General features: G+C 39.4%; 1 non-coding gene across 1 annotated transcript; it reads left to right on the plus strand.

The window, feature by feature from the left end:
• The first annotated feature begins 218 nt into the window (after nucleotides 1–218).
• On the plus strand, nucleotides 219–322 carry LOC114511761. Its single transcript, XR_003685730.1, has one exon. It is a non-coding gene; the product is annotated as a U6 spliceosomal RNA (small nuclear RNA).
• The last annotated feature ends 9,115 nt before the right edge of the window (nucleotides 323–9,437 follow it).

Genomic DNA, 9,437 nt, shown 5'->3' on the forward strand with positions numbered 1-9,437 from the left:
AACACTCAGCAAAGTGGGAGTAGAGGGAGCATAGCTCAACATAATAAAGCTCATATACAAGAAACCAAGAGCTAACATCATACTAAATGGGCAAAAACTAAAAGCTTTCCCACTAAGATCAGAAATAAGAGAAGGGTGTCCACTTTCACAACTTTTATTCAACCTAACTGGAACTTCTAGCTGCACTGATCAGGCAAAATTTAAAAAAAAAAAAAATAGTGCTTGCTTCAGCAGCACATATACTAAAATTGGAATGATACAGAGATTAGCATGGCCCCTACACAAGGATGACATGCAAATTCATGAAGTGTTCCATATTTTTAAGCACATGGGACAGTGCACACCTGGACCGGCCCAGCAGGCCCTCCTGCACTCACTCCAGATGCATGAGGGATGGTATGCACCAGGTCCTTGGCCTGGTGGTGGCCCAGCTACACCCACTCCCAAAACTCTGGGGATGGTGCACACCCAGTCTGAGGTCCACAGCTATCTATCCACACTCATGCCCAAGACACCAGGGATGGAGTGCCTCCCAACTGGTCCCTGCGCCCTGAGCCCTGCAGGGCCAACTGGCTCTCTAGGAGGAAGGTGGGAAAGCCTGATAGAGGGGAGATGCAGTCCCTTGAAAGACTTGGTTCAGTGAGGACCTGAACTACCCTGAAGGGGTGCTGAGAGTCCCTTGCATCAAGAACAGCAAAGAGCAAGAAGGTGGTGGGTGAGTTGCCCCTAACTGGTGCACCTCAAGGACAGCACAACTGGTAGACTAAAGGCCTAGGCTGGACACAGAAGGGCACTGAAGAACTGTACTGGAGGCTGGACAACAGTGAAGAGTGAACCTTAGGAAGGGAGAAAAGCAAAACTGATCCCTCCTAAGCCTGCTGCAGAAAGGAAGACCAGCCAAACTGACCTGACCCGTTTAAAGCCAGCAGAAGACTTTGTTTTTTATTTAAGTCCTCCTTCTTTTCTGTCCTTCTTTGTTTTTTTAAATTCCCTCTTCCTTTCCTTATCTCTTTTTCTCCTTCCTTCCTTCCTTCCTTCCTTCCTCCCTCCCTCCCTCCCTCCCTCCCTCCCTTCCTCCCTTCCTTCCTTCTTCCTTTCCTTTCCTTTCCTATTCCTCCTACCTTCCTTTCCTTTTTAAAATATTTTTTCACTTTTCCCACAGGTGAGACAATAATATCTGGAACAGAGGAAAGACCAGAGTTAGACCCAAACAGGGATCATCTCAACAACAGAGACAGTGAGACAAATTTCACTTTGCTACTACACAGAACTTGCAAGGTGGGAGCAGCGAACATGAGCACACCTACTGGAAGAGGAAACCCACCAACAAAGGAACCGCCAACAGATAACAATGGAAGAAGGTGAATGAGTGATTGGAAGCCACAGCGCCCTCTTTCCAGGACCGATCTGGAAATATAACTAAATGGTGGAGAAATTACCCACAACAAATAACTGAACAAGAGCAAGAGAGAAGCCACAAAACCTTGTACACACATAATAATCAGCTTCAACACAACCTGTCCACACCTGCACAACAGAATACAAGACATGGTGGACGGATTGATCCTCATTTAACCAGCTGGAGGGAAGTACCCAAAAAAGAAAGACCCAACAACATCAAAACCCAAACACTACACAGAGCCAACATAAATGACAGCCCTATACCAGCGAAATCAGAAGATTAAGGACATTGTCCCACTGAATGTTCACAGGTATTCTACCATACATGTTCACACCAGAAATCCAGAGAGTCACAACACATCAACTTAAGAAGCAGAGGCTAACAAGCAAACTCTCACAAACAATGGAAAGACAAAGAAACAATCCCCAAATGAAAGGAAAGGATGAAGCCTCAGAAAGAATGCTAAATGAAATAGAGGCAAGTCAACTATCAGATATTGAGTTCAAGGCAGTGGTTATCAGGAAGCTCAATGAGCCCACAGACAATTACCAGAAACTACAGGGAAACTACAATGAACTCACTGCAAACTATATCAACATAAAAAGGGAAATAGAAACTATCAACAAGGGCCAAGAGGAAATGAAGAATACAATTTCTGAACAGAACTCAGTAGGAGCAATCAAAAGCAGGCTCGATGAAGCAGAGGATCAAATCAGTGAGCTGGAGAACAAGGTAGAAAAAAAACACCCAGAAAGAGTAAGAAAAGGAAGAGACTCAAAGAAGGAACAGGTGGTAAGGGAGACGCAAGACAACGTGAAACATAATAATATCCATATAATAGGGATACCACAAGGAGAAGAAGAAGAGCAAGGGAGACAAACGTGTTTGAAAAAGTAATGATGGAACACTTCCCTATTTGATGAGAGAAAAGGTCACACAAACCCAGGAAACACACAGAGTCCCAATCAAAAGGAACCCAAACAGGTCCACTTCAAGACACATCATAATTAAAATGACTAAATTCCAAGACAAAGAGAGAATCTTAAAGGCAGCAAGGGAGAAACAGGAAGTAACATACAATGGAGCTCTTAGCAGCTGACCTCCCAATGGAAACACTCCAAGCCAGAAGAGAATGGAAAGAAATATTAGAAGTAATGAGAACCAGAAGCCTAAAACCAAGGCTACTTTACTCAGCAAGGCTCTCAATCAAGATAGAAGGCCAAAGAAGGAGCTTCCCAGCCAAAAGAAGTCTAAAAGAATACACCTCCACCAAAGCAGCTCTTGCATCTGCAAGACATGCTAAATGGACTGCTTTAAGGAAAGGAAAGAAAGAGAGAGAGGAACACAGGTATGAAAATGGCAATGAATAAGTACCTATCAATAACAACCTTTTTCTTTTATTTTAATCATTGTTCAAGTACAGTTTTCTCCCCCCTACTCCCATGCCAGCCCACCCACCCAACCGTCCCCCCTTACCCCCCATTACCCCTGACCCCTAGTTTTTGTCCATGTGTCCTCCAAATTTGTCCCTGTAAACCCTACCCATTCCCCCCTGAAATTCCCTCTTCTCTCCCCTCTGGCCACTGTCAGACTATCCCCTATTTCAGTGTCTTTGGTTATATTTTGCTAGCTTTTTTTATTTTGTTGTTTAGATTCCTGTTAAAGGTGATATCATGTGGTATTTGTCTTTCACTGCCTGGCTTGTTTCACTTAGCATAATGCTTTCCAGCTCCATCCATGCTGTTGCAAAGGGTAGGAGCTCCTTCTTTCTTTCTGCTGCATAGAATTCCATTGTGTAAATGTACCATAGTTTTTTGGTCCATTCATTTACTGATGGGCATCTAGGTTGCTTCCAGCACCTAGCTATTGTAAATTGTGCTGCTATGAACATCGGGGTGCAAAGGTTCTTTTGTATTGGTGTTTTAGTGTAATAACAACCTTAAACATAAATGGATTAAATGTTCCAATCAAAAGACATACAACAGCTGAATGGTAAGAAAGCATGAGGCACACATATGCTGCCTACAAGACCAGGACAAAAGACCCCCACACAAGGAAAGTGAAGGGCTGGAAACAAATTTTCCAAGTAAATGGACAGGAAAAAAAAAAGTTGGGGTAGCAATACTATATCAGACAAAATAGACTTCCAAAAAACGGCCATTAAGACAGACCCAGAGGGTCACTACATAACACTCAAGGGAATAACCCACCAAGAAGACATAAACATTGTAAATATATATGCATCCAACATAGGAGCACCCAAATACATAAAGAAAATCTTGGAAGGCTTGAAGAAAAATATTGACAGCAACACAATGTTAGTAAGGGATTTTAACACACCACTGTCAAAAATGGACACATCTTCCAAACGAAATGTCAACAAAGATACTGTGGCATTCAACAATGCCCTACATGAAATGGGCTTAACTTGTATATACAGAGACTTTCATCCCAAAGAAGCTAAATATACATTCTTTTCAAATGCACATGGAACATTTTCAAAAATAGACCACATGATAGGACACAAAACAAGCCTCAACAAATTCAAGAACACTGAAATTATATCAAGCCTTTTCTCCAACCACAAGGGACTGAAACTACAAGCCAACCCCAAGAAGAAAAAACCAAACCATTCAAAATCATGGAGATTCAATAGTATGCTATTAAACAATGAATACATCAAGATTGAAATTAGGGAAGAAATCAGAAAGTTCTGGAAACAAACAAAAATGAACTCAAAACAACCCAAAACTTATGGGACACAGTGAAGGCAGTTCTGAGAGAGAAGTTCATAGCAATACAGGGCTACCTAAAAAAGGTAGAAACATTTCAAACAAACAACCTAACCCTATATGCCTACAACAACTAGAGGAACAACAACAAAGACAGCCCAGACCAAGGAGAAGGAAGGAAATAACCAAGATGAGAGAAGAATTAAATGACATAGAGAATAAAAGCACAATTCTAAGGATCAATGACTCCAGGAGCTGGTTCCTTGAAAAGATAAACAAAATCAAGAAGCCTTTAAGCAGCCTCATCAAGAAAAGAGAAGAGACCCAAATAAACACAATCAGAAATGAAAGAGGCAAGATGACAATTGATACCACAGAATTCCAAAGGATTGTAAGCAATCACTACAAAGAAATGTATGCCAAGAAATTTGAAAACCTAGGTGAAATGGACACATTTCTAGAAAAATATAATCTTCCAAAACTCAGTGAAGAAGAAGGAGAAACCTGAACAGACCAGTAACAGCAGATACAATTGAAGCAATAACCAAAAAACTCCCAACACACAAAAGCCCTGGACCAGATGGTTTCACAGGAGAATTCTACAAAGCATTTAAGGAAGAGCTAACCCTTATCCTTCACAGACTATTCCAAAAAATCCAAGAACATGGAAGACTCCCAAACTCTTTTTGTGAGGCCAGCATCTTCCTAATCCCAAAATCAGGCAAAGAAAAAACAAAGAAAGAAAACTTGAGGCCAATATTGCTGATGAACATAGATGCAAAAATCCTCAAGAAAATATTGGCAAACCACATCCAACAATACATTAAAAAAATCATACACCATGAGGAAGTGGGATTCATCCCAGGGATGCAAGGATGGTACCATATTTGCAAGTCAATAAATGTAATACATCACATGAACAAAAGCAAAGAGAAAAATCACATCATCATATCAATAGATGCAGAAAAAGCATTTAATAAGGTACAGCACCCATTTATGATAAAAACACTCAGCAAAGTGGGAATGGAAGGAGCATTCCTCAATATAATAATGGCCATATATAAGAGACCTACAGCCAACATGATAGTCAATTAGCAAAAATAAAATCTTTTCCACTAAGATCAGGAAGAAGACAAGGTTGTCCCATTTCACCACTTCTATTCAACATAATATTGGAAGTTTCAGCCACAGTGATGAAACAAGAAAAGGAAATAAAAGGAATACAAATCAGAAAGGAGGAAACAACACTGTCATTGTTTGCAGATGACATCATAGTGCACATAGAAAATCCTATAGACTGCCAAAAAACTGCTCAACCTAATACATGAATTTGGCAAAAGCAGTGGGATACAGTCAATATCCAGAAATCAAATGCATTCTTGTAATAACAACAATCAGAAGCAGAAATCAACAAAAAAAATCCCATTTGATATTGCAACAAGCACAATAAAATACCTAGGAATAAACCCAACCAAGGAGGTAAAAGATCTGTACCCAGAAAACTACACAACACTGAAGAAAGAAATCAAGGAAGACAAAAACAAATGGAAACATACACTGTGTTCATGGATCAGGAGAATTAACATCATCAAAATGTCCATACTACCCAAAGCAATTTACAGACTCACTGAAATGCCTATTATAGTACCAATGGCATATTTCACAGATATAGAACACTTCAAAACTGTATATGGAACCATAAATGAACCTGAATAGCTGCTGCAATTTTGAGAAAGAAGAGCAAAGTAGGAGGGATCCCAATACCTGATATCAAACTAAGTATTACAAGGCCACTGTAATCAAAACAGCCTGGTTCTGGCTTAAGAACAGACAGAGAGACCAATGGAACAGAACAGAGAGCCCAGAAATAAACCCAACTCTTTATGGTCAACTAATATTAAACAAAAGGGGCAGCAACATAAAATGGAGTAAAAATAGCCCCTTCAACAAATGGTTTTGGGAGAGCTGGATAGCTACATGCAAAAAAAGGAAACGAGCACCAACTTACACCATACACAAAAATAAATTCAAGGTGGATAAAAGATTTAAATATAAGTCATGACATCATTAAAGTGCTAGAGAAGAACATACCCAGGAAAATTTCAGATATTTCACCCAGCAATATTTTCACTGACATGTCCCCTAGAGTAAGGGACATAAAGGAAAGAATAAACAAATGGGATCTCATAAAAATAAAAAGCTTCTGCAAGGGTAAGGAAAACAGCATTAAAATGAAAAGAGAACCAACTACATGGGAAAACATATTTGCCAATGATACCTCAGACAAGGATTTAATCTCCAAAATATATAAAGAACTCACACGACTCCACTCTCAGAAAACAAGCATCCCAATTTAAAAATGGGTAAAGGACTTGAACAGACACTCCTCCAAGGAGGACACACAGAGGATCCAGAGGCACATGAAAAGATGCTCAGTATCATTAGCTACCATACAGATGCAAATTAAAACCACAATGAGATACCACCTCCCACCAGTCAGAATGACCATCATAAACAAAGCAACAAACAACAAGAGTTGGAGAGGTTGTCAAGAAAAGGGAACCCTAGTGCACTGTTGGTGGGACTGCAGACTGGTACAAGCGCTATGGAAAACAGTGTGGAATTTCCTCAGAAAACTAAAAATGGAACTACCTTTGACCCAGCAATTCCACCCCTAGGATTATATCCTAAGAACCCTCAAACACCAGTACAAAAGAGCCTATGCACCCCAATGTTCATAGCAGCACTATTTACAATAGTCATGTTCTGGAAGCAGCCTAGGTGCCCATCAGTAAATGAATGGATCAAAAAACTACGGTACTTTTACACAATGGAATTCTATGCAGCAGAAAGAAGGAGCTCCTACCCTTTTTTGATGGCATGGATGGAACTAGAAAGCATTATGCTAAGGGAAACAAGCCAGGCAGTGAAAGACAAATACCATATGATCTCACCTTTAACAGAAACCTGATCAACGAAACAAACAAGCAAAATATAACCAAAGATACTGAAATTGAGAACAGCCTGACAGTGACAAGAGGGGAGAAGGGAGGGAATATCATGGGAAAAGGATGAAGGGTTTGGAAAAACAAATATAAAGGACACATGGACAATAAATAATAAGGGGGTAGAAATGGAAGGAACATTGGTAGGGCTGGTAGACAAAAGCAGAAAGCTGTACTTGAACAACAATTAAAATAGAAAAAATAAGAAACCAGGAAAAATAAAATAAAATAAAATAATAAAATAAATTAAGATATAATATAATATAAAGTAAAATAATAAAATAGAATAAAATAAAAATGAAGTAAAATAATAAAATTATTATAATATAATATAATATAATATAATATAATATAATATATCCAGCCTTGGCTTTTGTGGCTCTATGTATTGAGCAGCAGACTGAGACCCAAAGGGTCACTGGTTCTATTCTCAGTCATTGCACATGCCTGTTTTGCAGTCCAGGTACCCAGTAGCAGGTGCTTGACAGGTAAGCACACATTGATGTTTCTCTCCCTACTTCCCTCCCTTCATCTGTCTAAAAATAAATAAATAAAATCCAAAAGAAATAACATAAAAACAATAAAAGGCATCCAAACTGTAAGTCAAAAAGTAATGCTGTCACTGTTTGCAGATGACATGATAGTATACATAGAAAACCCTAGAGACGACCGAAAAGCTACTTGACCTACTAAGTGAATTTGGTGAAACGGCGGGATACAAAGTCAATATTAAGAAATTGAAGGCATTTGAGGACACTAACAAGAAAATATCAGAAACAGATATCAGGGGAAAAAATCCCATTTCCTGTAGCAATAAGAAAAATTAAGAATGTAAGAATAAACCTAACCAAGGAGGTAAAACACCTATACTCAGAAAACCACACAACACTGAAGAAAGAAATTAAGGAAGACACAAATAAATGGAAGCATATACTGTGTTCATGAATTGGAAGAATTAACATCATTAAAATGACCATACTACCCAAAGGAATTTATAGATTTAACGCAATCCTTATCAAAATACCAATGACATATTTCACAGAAATAGAACAAACATTTCAGAAATTTACATGGAACCATAAATGACCACTCAACACTTTGGAGAAAGGTGAACAAAGTAGAAGGGATCACAATACCTTATATTAAACTATATTACAAGCCCAATGTAATCAAAACATTCTGGCACTTTCACAAAAATAAACCTCATAGAGCAATGGAACAGAATAGATAGAGAGCCTAGAAATAAACCTATGTCACTATGATCAATTAAAATTGGACAAAAGGGGCAGGAACATGAAATGGAGTAAAAATTGCTTCTTCAATAAATGACGTCTGGAAATCTGGACAAGTACATGCAAAAAAATGAACCTAGATCACCAACTTACACCATATTGAAAAATAAACTCAAGATGGAAAACAAAGACTTAAATCATGACACAATGAAAGTCTGAGAGGAGACGGTAGACAGGAATATTTCAGATATCCCACACAACAATATTTTCACTGATACAATCCCTAGAGCAATGGATGTAAAGGATAGAATAAACAAATGGGACCCTAAATGTAAATGGACTGAATTCATCATTGGAGAGGCAGATATTAGCATACTGGGCCAAAAAAAACAAAACTCGACCATATGCTGCCCTCAAGAGACACATCTAAGCTGCATAAAGACAAAGGCAGAATATACACTGGTCAGAATGGCCATCATTAATAAATCAATAAACAACAAGTGCTGGTGAGGTTTTGGTGAAAAAGGAACACTGTTGGTGGGAATGCAGACTGGTGCAGCCACTGTAGAAAACACTATGGAATTTCTTCAGAAAACTAAAAATGGACTTCCAGCCAAGATGGAGGTGTAGGTAGACACACCATGCCTCCTCACACAACCAAAAGAAGGACAACAAATTCAAAAACAAAAAACCACCAGATTGCCAGAAAATTGAACTGTATGGAAGTCTGACAACCAAGGAGTTAAAGAAGAAACATTCATCAAGACAGTTAGGAGTGGTGGCAATGGGCAGCCAGGTGGAAGACTCTCAGCAAGGCAGCACCTGGCAGACCAGGCAAGGCAGTGGCATGCACTGGGCGATCCCACATTCACTTGCAGAGCCAGGAGGAACAACTGGAGAGCAAGACAGACCCTGGGCTCCAGTGTGGGGAAATAATGCCTCATCCTCTGAAAAAACCTGTGGGGTTGAGGCAGCAGCAGGAGAAACTCCCAGCCTCACAGGAGAAGTCACTGGAGAGACCCACGGGTTCCCAGAACATATACAAACCCATGCACCCAGGAATCAG

This window comes from Phyllostomus discolor, chromosome 12 (genome assembly GCF_004126475.2).
Source record: "Phyllostomus discolor isolate MPI-MPIP mPhyDis1 chromosome 12, mPhyDis1.pri.v3, whole genome shotgun sequence".
NCBI classification, from domain to species: domain Eukaryota; kingdom Metazoa; phylum Chordata; class Mammalia; order Chiroptera; family Phyllostomidae; genus Phyllostomus; species Phyllostomus discolor.